Source organism: Ixodes scapularis, unplaced genomic scaffold (assembly GCF_016920785.2).
Source record: "Ixodes scapularis isolate PalLabHiFi unplaced genomic scaffold, ASM1692078v2 PGA_scaffold4__175_contigs__length_147842914, whole genome shotgun sequence".
NCBI classification, from domain to species: domain Eukaryota; kingdom Metazoa; phylum Arthropoda; class Arachnida; order Ixodida; family Ixodidae; genus Ixodes; species Ixodes scapularis.
The window spans coordinates 20,288,895-20,297,726 of record NW_024609879.1 but is presented as its reverse complement, the minus strand read 5'-3'; the positions used below and the strand labels follow the sequence as shown (position 1 = coordinate 20,297,726).

Genomic DNA, 8,832 nt, shown 5'->3' with positions numbered 1-8,832 from the left:
TTAAGCAAGCCCAGGAATGACTGTAGTTCCTGTTTGTTCTTGGGCTCTGGAGCTTCATGAATGGCCTTGACCTTGTCTTCAGTTGGTCGCACCCCGTCCTTGTCAATCCTGAATCCCAAAAACACGACTTGCATGGTGTTGAACGTACATTTTGCCTTGTTAAGGCGTAAACCGTCTTCCTTGAATCGCTGCAGCACAGCTCGCAGGCGTCTATCGTGCTGTTCTTTGGATTCTCCGCCGATAAGTATGTCATCTAAAAAAATTAGTACTCCTTCAATTCCGGCAAGTAACTCCTCCATATAACGCTGGAAGATCGCTACGGCGACGGATACTCCAAATGGAAGACGGTTAACCTTGAAAAGTCCCTTGTGCGTCGTGATGGTGAAAAGCTTTGCCGACTCATCATCGACGGTCAACTGCTGGTAGGCCTGTGCAAGGTCAAGCTGTGTAAAGCGACGGCAACCCGCTAAGTTGCTCAGGAGTTGCTCTGGCGTGGGCAATGGGTAAGATTCCCACTTCACTGCCTTGTTTACGGTACTTTTATAGTCACCGCAAATCCGCAATTCACCACTCTTTTTCAGGATTGGAACTATCGGTGTAGCCCAATTTGAGTGTTTTACAGGTTCAAGGATTCCCTGCTGGACCAACTTTTCTAGTTCTTGCTCCACTTTCGGACGCATCGCATAGGGAACTTGCCTTGACTTGCAGAACTTAGGTGCAGCAGATCTGTCGACCTCCACACGGATGGGTGGTCCCCGACTCTTTCCCAGGCCAGCGTCGAAGATTTCCTTGAACTCCTCCAGGAATCCGCTACCCTTCTGGGTGTTCCTGAGTTGATGGACACCTGTGAGGCCGATTCCTAGATGCTTGAACCAGTTTCGTCCAAGAAGGCTTGCGTACTCTCCCTTGACCACCAGAAGTGGCAGAGTTGCCGACCTTTCTTTGTGTTTAACCTCCACGAGTACTCTTCCTAGGACGATAACAGGCTCCTTCGTATATGTGCGTAGCGCAACCGTAGATGGTTTCAGCCTCTGATTTGGAATATGAAGTCGTGCCATTGTTCTCCTGCTTATGACAGAGAACATGCATCCTGAGTCAACCTCCATCGCTGTTGGCTGTCCGTCGATGTCGACGTCTACGAGGATAGCAGGTTCGTTGGACGAGAGGTTGTACAGCTCGTACATCTTGGTGGTATCGCCGTCTAAAAGATCAGCTTGCGCCGTCCCCCGTCTTGCTCTTGGAGGACTTTTCTTAGCCTTCTTTTGAAGACAGGCTTTGACAATATGTCCTTTGCGGCCACAGAACAGGCATGTGGCGTTCTTGAAGTGGCAATCCTGAGGAGAGTGTGCCCCGTTGCATCGATAGCACACGGAAGTCGCTTGCTTGGTTTCAGGCTTCGCATGATGTTGTGCAGGCGGTGACGGTCCAGGTCCATCTTTAGCCACGCTGTGGATTTGGCTGACGTCCTTAGGCGTAGTCCTAATCTCCATGGCATTGTTCTTCGCACATTCCGCTGCTATTGCCAACTTCTCCGCTTGAGCCAACGTAAGCTCGGCTTCGCTCAGCAGACGTCGTTGCAAGGCCTCATCTTTAACTCCACAGACAATCTGGTCGCGCAAACTGCTGTCGAGGGCGTCTCCGAAGTTGCAGGTAACTGCAATACGGCGTAAGTCCGCGATGAACGCAGCCATGGGTTCGTCGCTGTGCTGTGCCCGCTTATGAAACTTAAAGCGTTCCACGATCTCCGAGGGCTTTGGTGCAAAGTGATTTCCCAACTTCTTAATGATGTCAGCGTAGTCCGTCTCTGAAGGTGTCGTTGGCGCGCAGAGGGAATGCAGTATTGCATAGGTCTCGGCTCCGCAAACGCTGCAGAACACGGCTCGCTTCATCTTGGGTGTAGCGATCCCATGGGCTTCAAAGTGGAATTCCAGCCGTTGAAGGTATAATGGCCATGTCTCCGGCTTACCTGCCTGGAAAGCTTCAAATGTCAGCGATGTCCTTTCAACCATGATGAGTTGCCGGAGTCTCGCCCGCTTTTTTCGATTTCCTCGTCGCCAAATTTGTTATGTACATTTAATTACACTGAAGCTATGTACATATATACAGGTCAGGTTCGGGACAGTACATGATGGACTGGCGGTTCGATCAGCGGTCCGAACTGCACGAGCACGAGCACTCACAAACCTTGTCACTCGTCGTCTTCTTTCATTGACGCGAAGGTACGCTCGCATTCGCGCCTAGCAGGCGCATATCTTACATCAAGAGAAGCGCGGAAGGCCGACGACGCAACAGAACGAGCAACTCAGCGCAGTTGGTAAGTGTACTTCTTTGTTTGCATTGTACGCGTTGAACGATAAGTGAACATTATGGAGTTTTAGAATAATCTCGTGGCTGCTGTGCATGCGCAGACCCAAAACAAGCTTCGGACTCGAGCTTTGGGGCCCGTTATTTATAGATAATAGCGTGGGCGTACCGCAAAAGGCGGCGCCCACGACATCTCCGTTGAATGCGTCTTCGACGCCGTCGCCCGCTCGGGAACTGCGTGAGTCGCACTCGGCGACCGCGGTCGGTATGGTCGACGCGTATTGAAAACGCCACGGATCGCTGGATTCACAGCTCAAAGCTATCGAGGCGCGTGTACTTACGATCGCGGCAGACATGTAAGCATGCCTGGGTAGTGGATCGTCTGGGCTTCGTAAGTACAACAGAGCAGCTTGGCAGCGACAAAAACAAAACATGCGGCATTGAGTGTAAAAAGAACTACAAAAATGTTACTCTGGACAAAAAGCTTGTTTAATTTTCAAGATAAAACGTTCTAACTTTCAAATAAAAGCTGCCGCGACATCTTGGTGGCGTTTTAAGCGCGAGATGGTTGCGTTTGGGGGGGTCCCCCTTCAGAGAAACGCTATTCTAAAACTCTTCGCCGCAATCCTCGCTATTTTGCCGTCCGTAACGCGCGGTAAAGTAGCGCCCGATATTCTTAAACTCCATATTTTCTCGCTAAGCTAGAATGTTTTTTTTTCTTTTTTTTTAACTAGTTGGGTTTGCTTTATCTGTCCTAATGTTTGGATCTATGTGTAGCGTAATGAAAAGTTGCCACTCATTCTGTGTATGGTCCGAGAAAGTGTAGCTCATGTCAACAGAGCACGTATTGAATTCCTAATGCTACTTTCAGTCCGTTGCTTTAGGAAATGTCTTATTGGTCTAGAAGTGTACTGATGTCTTTCAACTATAAATTGATTACATATATAATACTTCATTACATTTCTGAAGTTAGACTTCCTTGGAATTTGGTTCATGCAGAGACAATATTCCTTTTCAGTCAAAATGGTTGAAGAGGATATCCATCTTTTGTTTTGAAGTTATGGAAGTGGACTAAATTGTACTGTTAGGACAAACTTCGGTCCCCTGGCTTTCTAGAATTGAACTGGGTTTACATTTGTCGGTTAGAACTTTTGATAAAGCAGTTGTTCCTTTTGCCTCTTTTTTTTCTTTTTCATTTTGCAATTGTGATGTGATCAAGCCGAGGGCCGCAGTTATTCCCAAATGAAGCAGCAGCAGTGTGTTCCCAGCTTACGTCACTTCGATTAATTTCAAGGCATGCCACGAAATGAATGCCCCTGTTCATACACCGTTGGAATTGGGGCTGACTTCAAAATGCAGTTCGACACAGTGTTTAAGCGGTATAAGACATGTGTTGAATGACCTATGCGGTTGTCACAGGTTCGTGGTTGGTCAACCCGAAACGCTTGTTTTCCTCTTCCCATTGGTTTGAAGCTCGGCCGGCATTATACTTTTTCATACTTAGCGTGCAACGCTGTCAAAGCTACTGGCGCGAGTGCGTGGCTTCATCTACGGTTTTGTTTGTGCGAGAAGGCGTGCAAATGATCAACAAGACCAAGCCCCACACTCGCGCCAGTAGCTTTGACAGCGTTGCACCTTAAGTATGAAAAGGAGTATAGTCTCATCCGAGCTCAAGCCTTTGACGCTCAGGTAAACATGTGCGAGGATTGTAATTGACCCTGCCCCCAAACCACCTATAAACAGACCAAAATGGCAAAAAAGACAAAATTTGTGACAGCGGTGTTCGAGAGAAACTGCAGACGTTTAATTACCCTGCCTGAAACTTTGCAAACATTTCAGTGTGGTTACACCTGTGTGGGCGAGGTAAATCCAATATGAAAAGACCCTGAAGTGACGCCTTCAGGATGCCGAAAATAATTATGGTAAGTTAGAAATTAACCCACTAGTATACTTCCTAAATATTTGGGCCGGGTGTCGATTGAAAAATTTTAACCCAGTTAATTTGTCACAAATTTTCAGGCATAATATCTTGAAAAGAATGGAACTGCAGATGTTCCAAACTGGCTGAGGTAAATCAGCCTTGCAGTGCACCAAGGTTTACACTGAACATACTTTTGTGTATTGTCCACGAGGTGTAGCTCTTGCATTGAAGTTTTATGTTGTAGTTTCTTCAATGTTTGAACTTTCAGCGTGCCAGCTGGGTAGTGTGTAAATGTTTTTTTTTTATAGCGCAAGCAATATCTTAATCCTGGTGGCAGAAAGTTTCGGCTAGCAGTTGACATGGTTGGACAACTGTGTGCATGCTTGCTTTCTCTGAAGCGGCCAATGAAGCGAAATAACAGCATGTGCGGATTGTTCATGCATTTAATTTTTTGTTTGTTGTTCGTTTCAGACTACATGTGCTCCCAGTACAAGGGGGTGGCCCTCCAGGCGCTGACGACCAGCATGTCATCTCTGCTGTGCTGTCGAGGGAAATTTAAAGGGTAAATATTGCAGCTGCAGTTTTTTCTATTCTATCCCTGCTACACTTCCTGCGAATTTCTGTGCATACTTGGTCTTTTTGTTTTCATAGTACTGTAAACTTTTGTTATAGTCCGTTGCAACTATAGAATAGCACATGCCTCTCCCACAATTCCCTTTGCTCGCCATGATTGGCGGTGTCCTCTCGGCTCTCCTCCTTTCTAGTGTTTGCTTATTAAAAAGAGTGAAGGGCTTTGTGGGAGGGCCTTCTGCTATTCTAGAGTGGCAACAGAGTATAATGACCTCAGTTAATTTAACAATTTCGAAGAGTCCTAGCGGGCACCCATGCATTTTTATGGGAAGGACTCTGCATCATATTTTGAACCGAGAAAATGACCCCACAAACGGGAAAGCACGGGCTTTCTGCTACAAAATTAACGGAACCAATCTTTGTTTTCAAGATCAGACCGGAAAAAGTCAACTCCTGTCTTAAACGGCGAGTAACAGAAATCCTGTGCTAGTCTCGCCACGTTGGGAAGCTAATGCTATGACCCCCATCTTGATTTCTTTAATGCTTGTTATGGCTGTTTTCACATCTGGTATTTTCACTGTTCTTTGGCCAAAAGTGAGTGGCAGGTCACCATAGGTTTCCAGAAAAAAATGGTCGCATATGCAGAAATTTCTAGCAAGTTCGTAGCGCAGTGGCACTTCGTCGCAACCGAGGAAAAACTATGGCACTGTTGGTGCAAAACATTAAGCCTCACGACTAGCAACAACTTAATCATGGATATACTGCACCGTACGGCGTTTATTTGAGCTCTACTCCACTCAAAATATTACAGGGGCGCTTAGGTATCCCTTTGTGGATTGAATGCGAAAGCATTGCCATTCCTAACGGCACTTCCTTTTTTTTTCCTCTATTGTTAGGAATGGCAATGCTTTCGCATTCAATCCACGTATGTATAACTAAGTGCCCCTCTAATATTTGTATTACGTTACATAATACGGCGTCACACATCATGGTACGTCATGTCGTCACGTGAAGTGTGATGTCATCGAACCGAGGACATATTTTTATGACCATCTTTCGGGCACATCAACGCCGATGCCGTCAAACATGATGAAAAAACAGGCTCAGATAAACAGGGACAAAAAACGGGTAAAGACATGCCATCTTTTGCTGTAATGGGACAAGCTTCTTTTTGAGGGGAGAGTAATGTCGCATTCCGAAGCGGCTGAGATAGCACAGCAGCTAGCATGCCCGGCTCTCACACAGCAGCACCGGGTTCAAATCTCAGCCGTGAAAGCACATTTTATTCTTTCTATTATTCCTCTGTTAACGTTTAGTACAACTCGGATTTTTCGCTCCATGGACATATAATGCTTTGGCATTAAAAAGGCACATCCAGTCAGGAATGCGCCTTTTCGTGTGGTAGGGTCGTACAGCTGCTCACCACTTTGAAAATCACTACTGAAGTACGAGGGGGCGCTAATGATCACCAATTCAGGTTCACGCCATTCATAGGTGAAGAATCCTTTTGCGTGCACTGAAGATTTGTGTGGCATTTGCTTTCGTTGATTCATTGGCGCATCTCGCCGTTGATCGCAGTCCTGCACCTTGTTAGCTCTAACGGGCAGGATGGACAGCTCAACAGACTCGTCGGCTGAATCCTCCGTGTGTAGTTTAGCGTTGCCCTTATACTGCTTCAAGTAGGGATGCATGTGAACAGTGCGCAAAACACATGCCTCTTGCCCACGCTTCTATATTCATTGCTGGTCGCGGCGAAATAGCCAACTGATGTGCGGCCATGTTTGCCCTAAAAAGTTTGTGAGACACTTTGGATAATGTCGTAATATTTCGTTGTAAGTCACTCAAAAGTTGCGACAAATTTTGTTTTGTTAATACGGATTTCTTCTCGGGTATCGTAAGTTTGCTTTTTGAACTCGACCTCTGATGTCTCGATCCTCCCAATAATTGAAACTTAGTGTGGCGGATCCAGACCTTTGTTTGTTTTGGGGTGGGCGGAAAATTTTTAAGGATACTATTCTCCCATTCTTTCTTGTGCAAGGGGGGTCCACTCATGTCGAATTGCCCTCCGAGAAGGGGGGGGGGGGGAAAAGGGGGGTCCCCCCCCCCCTTCCCCCTGGATCCGCCACTGTTGTGAAACCTGCAGTTGATAATCACCCATTCGGAGCATGGCTTTATGATCCGCATAGAACCCTATTACCGTTTCCTTCCTATCCGTTGTGATTAAAAATACTTGTTCAAGATAGTAAACAAACAAAAAAATTAAATAAAAATATACAGGGACAACAACTGGACATAAAACACTGGCGCCAGTGTTTACCACCACTTATTGTCCATGTGTTTTTTGCGGCGCTTGTCTACGATCATGGATCAGTTGGCCCAAATTGCCATGTTAATTCTGCGAGATGCTTATAAGTCTTAGCTTCTCTATGTTCAAATTTGGTAAACTTCATAAGCGATAACATCTGCTCGCTTATCTTTGGTAGTCCTTTTCAAAAGCCGAAATAAAAGAGTGCAATGCGGCGGCCAAAAACAGTGAGCTATTGATTCTCGCAGACTCGGGGGCAAAATATACTTTTGCATTATGGTGCCCCTGACAATGTTATTAGTGCCACTCATTAAACTATCAAGGTAGTTTGTAAATTAAGTGCCTGGGTGAGCAAAAATGTAGGAATTTTGAATGTGACTTTCCGCATTTAGGGCTGGTTCACACATACAGTGCAGCGCTAACTCAGTCCTGTTAAGGCAACGAGTCACTGCTACTTCCATGGCTTGTATCGTGTGTTCTGAGGGTCCTCCTTTCCTAAAGGACTGATGTCCCGATTTGTAATACTGATTCAGCGCTGAGGTAGTGCTGCGCTGTGAACAGGATGCCTTGCGCGGACATTGAAGTTTGGATAAGCAGATCAATGGGTAACTGTGCATTTTTTTTTATAGGTTACCAGTACAAGGTCTCCCATGGACATGAAGGCAGTACAAGGTCTCCCATGGGCACGAAGGCTGTACAAGGTCCCCCATGGACAGGAAGCAGTGTACCGTAAACTCGAATTTTGCATTTTTAATAAACCAGTTATTACTCCTTCACACGGTTTTATGCTGGCATTTTCCGAACACTGCATGCGTATATAGGCATACATAAAAGTGACACTTGCACTCACTTTCCCCTTCCCTCAAAACAACGGTTAGATCCGGACCACATGTCATGCAACCTATTGCCGTCTTCCCTCTCAGAGCCGTCTATCTAGAAACCCACGCTAGGAGTATAAATTCGAATGCATTTCATTTTAAAGTCTAGATACACTGCTTTGAGTCTCTGTTGAAAATCAAATGTTATTTTCTACTGCGTTGCAATTCAGGTTTTGATGGGCCATCTCATTAAGTATATTCCGACTCGTCGGAATATACCTAATGAGATGGCACGTCAAAACCTCAAGTACAACGTGGTAGAAAAAAACATTTGATTTTCAACAGAGACTCAAAGCAGTGTATCTAGACTTTCAATTGAAATCTATTAGAAATTCTTATGAGGTGGCACAGCTGAACCTCAATTGAAACGCGGTGGCCAATAGTTTTCGTAAACTCCTTAGGGACTCGTTACAAAAAATCAATTGTTTTTCAACACAGACTCGAAACGGTGTCAATAGACTTTCAAATTATATTCATATGAAATACATTAGAAACTTTATGCGGTAGCTTTGTCGAAACATCGATTGGAACGCGGTGGCCAATAGTTTTCGTAAACTCCTTACGGATTCGTTACAAAACTCATTTGCATTTCTATTGAGACTCGAAAAGACACAATGAGTAGACTCCATAAACTTTCAAAAGAAATTCATTAAACATTTTTGTAAGAGGTGCTTATAATTGGTAATATGCAGAAATAAATTTAATGTTGTGTAATTTTTTTTTGTTTAGATATTTTATATCAAACGTAGCACTTTTTTGTGCTTCGAGTCATGATACTTCGAATGCCGCTGAGGAAATAATTAGATTGTGATAAATCTTTTATAACATTTAGAGCTACAATGGTTGCCCAAGAG

General features: G+C 45.1%; 2 long non-coding RNA genes across 2 annotated transcripts; both read left to right on the top strand.

The window, feature by feature from the left end:
• The first annotated feature begins 2,258 nt into the window (after nucleotides 1-2,258).
• On the top strand, nucleotides 2,259-4,734 carry LOC115323000. The gene is made up of 3 exons (XR_005716071.1): nucleotides 2,259-2,314; nucleotides 4,144-4,226; nucleotides 4,697-4,734. It is a non-coding gene; the product is annotated as an uncharacterized LOC115323000 (long non-coding RNA).
• A 6-nt stretch (nucleotides 4,735-4,740) lies between these two features.
• Nucleotides 4,741-7,876, top strand: LOC121837709. Its single transcript, XR_006078313.1, has 2 exons — nucleotides 4,741-4,787; nucleotides 7,730-7,876. It is a non-coding gene; the product is annotated as an uncharacterized LOC121837709 (long non-coding RNA).
• Nucleotides 7,877-8,832: the final 956 nt, after the last annotated feature.